This window comes from Brachionichthys hirsutus, chromosome 5, assembly GCF_040956055.1.
Source record: "Brachionichthys hirsutus isolate HB-005 chromosome 5, CSIRO-AGI_Bhir_v1, whole genome shotgun sequence".
NCBI classification, from domain to species: domain Eukaryota; kingdom Metazoa; phylum Chordata; class Actinopteri; order Lophiiformes; family Brachionichthyidae; genus Brachionichthys; species Brachionichthys hirsutus.
This window is the reverse complement of record NC_090901.1, coordinates 16,076,676-16,085,963: the sequence shown is the minus strand read 5'-3', so window position 1 is coordinate 16,085,963 and position 9,288 is coordinate 16,076,676.

Here is a 9,288-nt window from a genome sequence, read left to right as displayed (position 1 = left end):
AGGCCGATGGAAAAACAGTTAACAGCTGCTACCAACTATGGTATAGTTTCAAAATAGAAGTATTTCCTACAAGTGTTTAATGGTGACCAAAATTATACTGTAACTGAGAGCTGAGAGGCCAGTCACATCAGCAATCGCTCTCTCTCTCTCTCTCTCTCGCTCTCTCTGCATGTGTAGGTTATATAAATAGGCGACTGCAAACGAAGCATTGCCATCACCTGTAATGACGTTAGATATCACTTCTACCCCCAAAGAACCGACGTGTGAGCTACAAAGTGTGATTAATGGGTAACAGATGTTGTCTCTTTTACACGGATCAGTTCACCATGGTAACGGACGCTACACATTACTGTGCAGAAAGGGTTATGTTTAGAGGCCAAGATTAAATTGTAAATAAAATCATTGTTCTATTGTTAACCAATATTTTATATTATTTACACATAATGTCAAAATGACCAGGCAAAACTTACATTCCTGTGTGTTTCATGAAATAGACAGTATACACTTTTATACAGCACATCATTCGTAACATAAATAGACCGTTTGGATTATATAATTATTGTGGCTTCTGTTTTGTTGCCAATGCCCATTTTACACAACTGATGTTGCAGATAAAATATACATTTTGAAAACTGGTATATTAATGAGTTGAGTTTGAGTTTCTCATAGAAAAGCTCTATATAAAGTCCAAAGCATTATTATTATTATTAATTAATGAAATAAATTTCTCATTAATTCTGCTAAGAACTTACAAAACAGTAGCAGATCTAAAAGTAATTTGTATGAGTAGAATAGAATAAAAGTGTATCTGGTGCTAGATGAACAACATACAGAAACATTTCTGTCAAATTTCCACTTTTCTTATCTGAAGCAGCAGCCTTGATTTTGGGTTTTAATATTGTAGGATCTGATTGGTCATATGTATTAATTATTGTAAAATGTTTCAGGCGATGAGTTGATGATAGTGATTCTAACTTTAGTTCCAGATGGTAAATTGTATGATTTATTGTATTACTCATTATGATTATTGCTGCTATAGCCCCTCCTCCTAGTCAGGCAATTATGCCCCTATTTTTAAGAAGTGAGGACAGCTGGTTTGGAAGGACCGCCCTTTGTGTTGGAGTGAAAAACAGTTTTTCTATTGCTAAATTAACATTTCCTTTTATTTATTTATTCTATAATCCAGAAGCCTTTCTGCTGAACGCGCGTCATGAACCTCCTCCTGAGAAGATACTCTGTTGGAACTTCGTCTGAAGCAAGAGTCGCCCAAACAAGTAGAAACACTTCAACGGAGTAAAACCCGTGAGTAAAACCAGCTGATTGGGTTTATGAATGAAGCCTGGATCTGGTGTGGTTGTTTGGAACGATGAACCTGAACGATAAACGATAAACCGATAAACCTCACGCAGAGGCAGGCCGCGTGGCAGGGCATGCAGCAGGAGGTTAAATGAAATAAAGGCTTTGATGACTGATGGTGGAAATATCGATAAAGTCAATGATACATTTGAAGCATTTAAAGGAGCTTTAGATCAATTTAACAAAACCCACATATCTGTGCGAGACAATGATCATTATGACTGGATACGAGCCCAGGATGATGTTGAAAAATTGAAAAAGGGAAAGAGCACAATCTACGGTTGGACCACTGGACAGTATATCAAAGTCATCCGGATCTTCCTCCAGACCTTCCTTCGAGTTTATATTAAAAAAACAAAAGTCCAGAGCAGAACAGGTCGCTGCTACGGCTCGAGCTGCTGCATTGAAAGAAAAACACACTTGCATGGAGGAAACAAAAGTAAAATCAAAGATGGAGCAAATGGAGTTGGAAGCAGACCTGTAGCAGCATCAACGGCTAACATAAAAGCTCTTCAAAGCGATGATGTAGATCAGGAAGCTGCAGGCAACGGGATGGATGAGTGTTATGACTCGCACCATGAACCAGAAACAATAGAATCCAATGTGCAATTTGTACGGTTAGGTGCAATGTCCAAAACGCCACTTCACCAAACCATCTCAAGTATCCTGAGATCTCCACCTGCATGGGAAAACGACACACCAGAGGATCCAGATGTGCTGCAAAATAGGAACGTAACTGAAATGCACCAGGCTCAGGCTGCAAATCATATTCATAAGCAAACTATAATGTATGCTGCACAAAATAACACTGATGTGCTCACAAATCCTGCTCATAATAACTTTGATGTGGTTATTCAAAGGCAAAACAATATAGCAGAACTTATTATCTCACAGCAAAGCCTGTCTGTTACCTGCAAGAGAGATTTCTGTGTTTGATGGTAACAACAGACAACACGTTTGAATTCTTACGAAGCCATGAATATTGCTTTGGTTGTCTACTAAGAGGTCATCTAAGCAGAAGTTGTAACAGAAAATTGACGTGTCAGGTCTGTAAAATAAAGCATCCCACTGTACTTCATATTCAAAAAGCAAAAGGCCCACAGCAGCAAAATCAACCTTAAGCTACTGCTGAGACAGAAGAAGTCCCAATAAGCAGTGCTCTATGTCCCTTGTAGTATCTCGTGGGGGGGGGAGGGGGGGGGAGGGGGGTGCTCCAGGAGTATGGAGTCCGGAGCCCTTTGCTGAGGGATCGAAGCCAGAGCTTGGTTCAGGAAGTCAAACCTGTTCCAGGTGCATGTTGGACTTCCGCAGGGCTGCAGTTTATCACCGGTTCTGTGAATGATATTTATGTACATCATTTCTAGGTCCAGCCAGGGGCCAGGGGGGGTCTGGTGTGGGGACCACTGGATTTCATCTCTGCTTTTTGAGAACAATGTTGTCCTGTTGGCTTCTTCGAGCCTGTACTGGGGCGGTTTGCAGCCGAGTGTGAACCGAACGGGATGAGGATCAGCACCTCCAAATCCGAGTCCATGGTTCTTGACTGGGAAAAGGGGTCTGCTCTCTCTGAGTCGGTGGAAAGTTTTTGTCTCAAGTCAAGGAGTTCAATATATCTTGGGGTCTTGTTCACAAATGAGGGAAGGATGGAGCGCGAGATTGACAGACGGATCGGTGCATCGGTCTGTTATGGTGAAGAAGGAGCTGAGCCAAAAGGCGAACTCTGGATTTACTGGTCAACCTACGTCTCTACTCTCACCTCTGGTCACGAGCTTTTGGTCCTGAGTCCTGACTGAAATGATACAAGCGATAGGAATGAGTTTCTTCTGCAGGGTAGCTGGGTGCAGCCTGAGAGACGGGGTGGGGAGCTCAGACACGAGGGAGGAACTCGGGAGTCGAGCCCCTGCTCCACCACACCGAGGGCTCATCTGAAGTGGCTGGGGCATCTATTTCAGATGCCTCCTGAACTCCTCCCTGGGGAGGTGTTCCAGGCATGTCCCACTGGAAGGAGGCCTCGGGGAAGACCTAGGAAACGCTGTAGAAACTGTTGGGACCCCCCACCCCCGGAAGAGCTAGAGGAGGTGTCTGAATGTCCCTGCTGAGACTGTTGCCCCCGCAACCCGGCCCGGATAATCTGGATGGATGGATGAATCGATGGGTAAATTTAAAAACAAAGGTATACATCATAGTGAGCCGTTTTTATGCCTTTTTATTCTCCCACATCAGGACTAGTGCATTTACTGGAATATGTATAGTGCTGTATCGACTTCATATTTAATGTGGTAAGCAGTATTTGCAATCATTCTTACTTATATATAAATGTGAACATTCTTAATTACAAATGCATAATATGGAAGGCAGATTTCCATCTTTTTTTATTCTCATTGAGGGTAATAATTCTGACTTCCGGATGGCGCCTCCTACGGTCGCCCTGGTGCTCTCGTGCGTTCTGTGTTGTCTGTTTTTTAACGTGAATTGTGCGTCTGCGTGCTCTTACACCCGTGAAGAGCTTCTAAACTTTAAATCAACGACTCCCACGGACCTTTTACCCGTTTTTTTAGTTTCTGCTGCAGAATTAGTCCATGTTTTGGTGAAGCGAGTGAGACGCCGGAGAAGAGGGAAGCGTGCCGGCGCTCTCGTCCGACTCCGCAGGCGCGGATCCCGCACGCCCTTACCGGGAATATTCCTCTCCAACGTCCGCTCTCTCAGCAACAAGCTGGACGAGCTGGTCCTGCTGCTGCTGATGAGAAATAAGGACTTTTCCTCCTCTTGTGTTTTGTGCTTTACGGAGACGTGGCTCAGCGCACAGATCCCGGACAGCGCGCTCCAGCTGGAGAGACCGAGACAGCTACAAGGAGGTGAAGTACAGGTTTAGCAGGGAGCTGAAGAATGCTAAATCAGCACAACATGGAGGGAAACCCGCCAAATGCCTCCACAGACTCTCCCCCCACCCCCACTGTCCTCTGCATCCAGGAGCAGGATGTGCACAGACAGTTCACGAAGCTGAACCCCCGTAAAGCTGCGGGGCCGGACAATGTTTCCCCCCCCACACTGAAACACTGTGCCAGTGAGCTGACTCCAGTCTTCACAGACATCTTTAACACCTCCCTGGAGTCCTGTCATGTTCCAGCCTGCTTCAAGTCCTCCACCATTGTTCCTGTCCCCAAGAAGCCAAGGATCACAGGACTTAATGACTACAGACCGATAGCGCTGACATCTGTAGTCAGGAAGTCTTTTGAGCGCCTGGTTCTCCACCACCTGAAGACCCTCACCGCCCCCCTCCTGGACCCGCTGCAGTTCACCCACCGAGCCAACAGGTCTGTAGACGACGCAGTCAATCTGGCCCTCCACTTCATCCTGCAGCATCTGGACTCCCCAGGAACCTACGCCAGGATCCTGTTTGTGGACTTCAGCTCAGCTTTCAACACCATCCTCCCGGGACTGCTCCAGGACAAGCTGCTCCAGCTCGACGTGCCCGACTCCCTCTGCTGGTGGATCACTGACTTCCTGACGGAGCGGAGGCAGCATGTGCGGCTGGGGTCTACGGTCTCGGACACCCTGACTATCAGCACCGGATCCCCCCAGGGCTGTGTACTTTCCCCCTGGCTCTTCTCCCTGTACACCAACTGCTGCACCTCCAGCCATCAGTCCGTCAAACTGATTGAGTTTGCGGACGACACCACCCTCATCGGGCTCATCTCGGACGGTGATGAGTCTGCCTACAGGAGGGAGGTGGACCGGCTGGTGTCCTGGTGTAGCAGCAACAACCTGGAGCTGAACAGCCAGAAAACAGTGGAGATGATTGTTGACTTCAGGAAAGTCACAGCCCCACCGCCCCCCCTCGCCCTCACATACTCCCCTACCCCCATCTCCATCGTGGACTCTTTCCGCTTCCTGGGCACCACCATCACCCGGGACCTCAAGGGGGAGCCGACCATCAGCTCCCTCATCAAGAAGGCTCAGCAGAGGATGTACTTCCTGCGACAGCTGAGGAAACTCAAGCTGCCAACCCAGATGTTGGCGCAGTTCTACACCGCCATCGTGGAGTCCATCCTCACCTCCTCCATCACCGTGTTGTACGCTGGCGCCACCACCAGGGACAGACACAGAGTGCAGCACATTGTACGTGCTACGGAGAAGGTGATCGGCTGCAAGCTGCCATCGCTCCAGGACCTGTATGTCTCCAGGACTCGGAGGCGTGCAGGTCGGATCACAGCCGACCCTTCTCACCCTGGACATGGACTCTTTGACCCTCTCCCCTCAGGCAGGAGGCTACGGTCCATCCGGACCAGAACCTCCCGCCACACGAACAGCTTCTTTCCCTCAGCCGTAAGACTAACTAGAAAACGACAATCAGAGATTGCAGACCCCGCCTCCAAAAGACTATTGGATCTTGTGAGACAGTAAACACGGCTTCCGGATCAGAGGGGCCAAACCTGCTCTAGCTTGCTGCTCCGGAATGTACTACAAGCCAGCTTCTGGACTCTTTTTCCCATCATGCCATTCGTGTCCCTCCCTCTTAAAGTGGCAGTTTACAGCACAGGCACAATTCCAGATGTAAAAATAATTCTAGAATCTGGATCCAGATCCGGATCAACGCCATTCTCGGGGAGGACTGAGCCACGGACAGAACCTTGCTTGTGTAAACATTTCAAGTCGATTGGGTTCCTAGTTTTTGAGTTATGCGCTCGGACAGACAAACAAGCAAACAAACAAACAGACAGACAAGCTGCTCCAGCTCGACGTGCCCGACTCCCTCTGCTGGTGGATCACCGACTTCCTGACGGAGCGGAGGCAGCATGTGGGGCTGGGGTCTACGGTCTCGGACACCCTGACTATCAGCACCGGATCCCCCCAGGGCTGTGTACTTTCCCCCTGGCTCTTCTCCCTGTACACCAACTGCTGCACCTCCAGCCATCAGTCCGTCAAACTGATTAAGTTTGCAGACGACACCACCCTCATCGGGCTCATCTCGGACGGTGATGAGTCTGCCTATAGGAGGGAGGTGGACCGGCTGGTGTCCTGGTGTAGCAGCAACAACCTGGAGCTGAACAGCCAGAAAACAGTGGAGATGATTGTTGACTTCAGGAAAGTCACAGCCCCACCGTCCCCCCTCGCCCTCACAGACTCCCCTACCCCCATCTCCATCGTGGACTCGTTCCGCTTCCTGGGCACCACCATCACCCGGGACCTCAAGGGGGAGCCGACCATCAGCTCCCTCATCAAGGAGGCTCAGCAGAGGATGTACTTCCTGCGACAGCTGAGGAAACTCAAGCTGCCAACCCAGATGTTGGTGCAGTTCTACACCGCCATTGTGGAGTCTGTCCTCACCTCCTCCATCACCGTGTGGTACGCTGGCGCCACCACCAGGGACAGACACAGAGTGCAGCGCATTGTACGTGCTGCGGAGAAGGTGATCGGCTGCAAGCTGCCATCGCTCCAGGACCTGCATGTCTCCAGGACTCGGAGGCGTGCAGGTCGGATCACAGCCGACCCTTCTCACCCTGGACATGGACTCTTTGACCCTCTCCCCTCAGGCAGGAGGCTACGGTCCATCCGGACCAGAACCTCCCGCCACAAGAACAGCTTCTTTCCCTCAGCCGTAAGACTAACTAGAAAACGACAATCAGAGATTGCAGACCCCGCCTCCAAAAGACTATTGGATCTTGTGAGACAGTAAACACGGCTTCCGGATCAGAGGGGCCAAACCAAGCCACGGACAGAACCTTGCTTGTGTAAAAATTTCAAGTCGATTGGGTTACTAGTTTTTGAGTTATGCGCTCGGACAGACAAACAAGCAAACAAACAGACAGACAGACAGACAGACAGACAGACAGACAGACGCACCCAATTGCAATACCCTCGCCTCCTCTTCGGCGAGGGTAATGAACACTTGATAATTCTGTCCCGGACTCCTGAACATTTCATAACTGACAACTTGCACTGTTCAATTTGCACTGCGTGATTACGCTAGTTTACTGCTGCTAGTACACATCTGTGTATCCACTCCTGCTGCTGCTGATGCGTCCGTACTTGTATGGTTTTTATATTTTGTATTTTGTCATTACTGTTAGATGTAGCACGACTTCACCGAGAAACGTTCCTAGTCAGTGAACACTTACTGACAATGGCAATAAACCACTTCTGATTCTGATTCTGATTCTGAAAAATAACAGTTGAGGGCAAAAGAAAGGAGAAATGCCATATGCATTAATGTTCCTTTCACAGTAATTAAACATTCATTTGAAATTGATAGTTAGAAATGATGGTGCGACAGCAAGATAAAGTACTTGATTTGTGGTATCTTGCTGTTGTTGTGTTTATGGACAGGGATGATAGATTTTTGGAAACTGCCTTTGTCATCTGTACTCTGTTCTCCTTTTTGTCATGGAGAGCACTCAGCAGACACAAGGAACAGGCTCTATGGGAGATCTGTTATCAATATTACATGACATGCATTTACTATCAACGACAAAGTGAAACCACTCAAAGTGTACTTTGAGTGGTTACTTTTTCAGAGACTTCTAGCCTGACTCACAAAATCTGACTGGCCTGGTGAAGACGAAGACGGTAAGGCAAGTACAGACATAATACAAGTTTATCCAATGAGGCAATTCAAATATTTTGTATGATACAAAACAAAATCATAAAATGGCATACTGTAAAACACTCTACACTCTTCTTGTCCCATGAGGGTTCCCCACAGCGAATCAGCCTTCTCCACTTCACCCTGTCCTTTGCATCGTCCTCCCCAACACCAGCCACTCTCATGTCCTCCCTCACTACGTCCATGTGTCTTCTCCTGGGTCGTCCTCTAGTCCTGTCCTTTGCATCGTCCTCCCCAACACCAGCCACTCTCATGTCCTCCCTCACTACGTCCATGTATCTTCTCCTGGGTCGTCCTCTAGCCCTGTCCTTTGCATCGTCCTCCCCAACACCAGACACTCATGTCCTCCCTCACTACGTCCATGTCTCTTGTCCTGGGTCGTCCTCTAACCCTGTCCTTTGCATCGTCCTCCCCAACACCAGCCACTCTCATGTCCTCCCTCACTACTTCCATGTCTCTTCTCCTGGGTCGTCCTCTAGTCCTGTCCTTTGCATCGTCCTCCCCAACACCAGCCACTCTCATGTCCTCCCTCACTACTTCCATGTCTCTTCTCCTGGGTCGTCCTCTAGTCCTGTCCTTTGCATCGTCCTCCCCAACACCAGACACTCATGTCCTCCCTCACTACGTCCATGTCTCTTGTCCTGGGTCGTCCTCTAACCCTGTCCTTTGCATCGTCCTCCCCAACACCAGCCACTCTCATGTCCTCCCTCACTACTTCCATGTCTCTTCTCCTGGGTCGTCCTCTAGTCCTGTCCTTTGCATCGTCCTCCCCAACACCAGACACTCATGTCCTCCCTCACTACGTCCATGTCTCTTGTCCTGGGTCGTCCTCTAACCCTGTCCTTTGCATCGTCCTCCCCAACACCAGCCACTCTCATGTCCTCCCTCACTACTTCCATGTCTCTTCTCCTGGGTCGTCCTCTAGTCCTGTCCTTTGCATCGTCCTCCCCAACACCAGACACTCATGTCCTCCCTCACTACATCCATGTCTCTTCTCCTGGGTCGTCCTCTAGCCCTGTTCCCTGGTAGTTCCATCCTCAGCATCCTTCTACCGATATTCTATTCTTTTTGGGTCAAGACACTCTCTACGTGAGATAAATGTTGATGATTTCAAGGTCACAGTCGATAATACAGTAATCTCCAGCAAAGAAGAGATTACCTATTTGGGCTGTGTTCTTGACAAATACCTGTCTGGTGATAGTATGGAAACTAAGGTGATCAAAAAAGTCAATCAAAGAACAAGATTTTTGGGCAAAATTTTGACTTTTGTCAACAAAAGTGCTCTCCGGACGCTTGCTGGAGTCCTCGTTCAGACCGCAAGGGCTTTTTAG